This window comes from Elephantulus edwardii, unplaced genomic scaffold (genome assembly GCF_000299155.1).
Source record: "Elephantulus edwardii isolate Elephantulus edwardi_28Jun2011 unplaced genomic scaffold, EleEdw1.0 scaffold00009, whole genome shotgun sequence".
Lineage (NCBI taxonomy): Eukaryota > Metazoa > Chordata > Mammalia > Macroscelidea > Macroscelididae > Elephantulus > Elephantulus edwardii.
The window spans coordinates 15,879,129-15,881,173 of NW_006399759.1; positions in this window are offsets into that span (position 1 = coordinate 15,879,129).

The following is a 2,045-nucleotide window of genomic DNA, read 5'->3' on the forward strand; positions in this document are numbered from 1 at the left end:
GATCTCTTCCAGTCAGTTGGCCAAGTGGTTGTTCTCCAGATTTCTTGGCACAACTTGGTGAGCACATCCAGGGCAGCATCTGTTAACTGAAATATGTCAATTGGTATATCATCTATTCCTGGAGCCTTATTTTATGCTATTTCCTTCAAAGCAGCCTGAACTTCTTCTTTCATCACCATAAGCTCTTGCTCATATGGTGTTTCATGAAATTCTTCTGTGTCTTCCAATTCCTTTCGATACAGTGACTCAGTCATATATCCTTTTTAAATCCCTTTTTGTCAAAAGATGTCAAAGGACAGCATGGAAAGACAAAGTATTATAATGAAATGTGAAAAAATTAATATTGAAAAATCAAAAAGGATGAACTTGCTCAGCATTTCTTAAGCTGGAATAAATGAAGAATAAATTGAAGTCTCAAGTTGCAATACTTAAGGATGCTATGGGCAAAACGTTGAATGGCCTAGAAAGCATGAGAAGAAGATGAAAGGAGTACACAGAGGCACTATACCAAAAAGAATAGCTAATAAAGAAAAAAATAATAATGAAACAACATATGATCAAGAGTCAATGGTAATAAGGGAAGAAGTTCAAGCTGCTTTGAAGAAATTGGGAAGAAAAAAAAAGGCCCTATGTTCTGACAGCATAACAATTGACATATTTCAACAATAACAAAAAAATGCTACTCTGGATGTGCTCGCCACATTGTGCCAAGAAATCTGGAGGACAACTACCTGCCCAACTAACTGGGAGAGATCCATGTTTATTCCCATTACAAAAAAAACCCCAAAAACCAGAATGTGGAAATGACAGAATATTATCATTAATATCACATGCAAGCAAGATCCTGCTAAAGATTATACAAAAATGACTAGAACAGTACATCAACCGAGAAGTGGCAGAAGTGCAGATTGGGTTTAGAAGAGGCTGTGACACTGGAGCCATTATATATTGTCAATGTTAGATGGATCTTGGCTGAAAGTAGAGAGTACGAGAGAAACATCTATCTGTGTTTCATTGACTATGCAAAGGCATTTGACTATGTCAATCACAACAAGTTGTGGCTAACCTTGCAAGAAATGGGAATCCCAGAACACTTGATTGTGCTTATGTAAAACCTATACTTGGACCAGGAGGCAGTCATCAGTACAGAGCAAGGAAACACTGCATGGTTCAAAACCAGGAAAAGACTGTGTCAGGGATGCATCAGGAGGCTGGGCTCTATGAGATAGGGGTGTGGTATCAGGATTAGAGGAAGACTCATCAACAATCTGCATTAGGCAAATGATATAACCTTGCTTGGCAAAACTGAGGAGAACCTGAGACATTCACTGGAGAAGGCGAAGGAATACAATCTTCAACATGGATTGAAACTCAGCATCAACAAAGCAAAGATTCTCTCCACTGTGGTAATTGGCAACATCATGATAGATAAAGGGAGATTGAGATTGTTAACAGTTTCAGTTTGCTTAGCTTCATAGTCAACAGCCTTGATACCAGAATCCAGGAAATTAAAAAAAATTCATTTCTCTGGGAAAATCTGCTGTCAGGGACTTCTCTAGAGTACTGAAGAACAATGATGTCAGTCTAGAAACTAAAGCATTTCAGCTCTCAGCTATGGCCTTCACTGTCACTTACTATGCATCAGAGAGCCAGACAATGACTGAAAATGATAGAAGAATTGATGCCTTTGAGCTGTGGGGGTGGAGAAGGATATTGAATATGCCACGGAATGCAAGGAGAACAAACAGCTTTGTCCTGGAGAGGGTGAGACCAGGCTGCTCCTTGGAGGCAAGGATTCTAAAGCTTCATCTGACATACTTTGGGCATGTTGCCAGGAGGGACCAGACCTTGGAAAAGACATGCTTGGAAGGGTGGAGGGACAGTGCAAAAGAGGAAGACCCTGGATGAGTTGGATTGCCACAGTGACTGGGGTAATGGAGGTAGGTGTGTTTGAGACAATGAAATTGGCTCATGATAGAGCAGGGTTCCGAGTTGTACTTAGGGTGACTATGAGTTGCAAGCAACTTGACAGCACATAACAACAA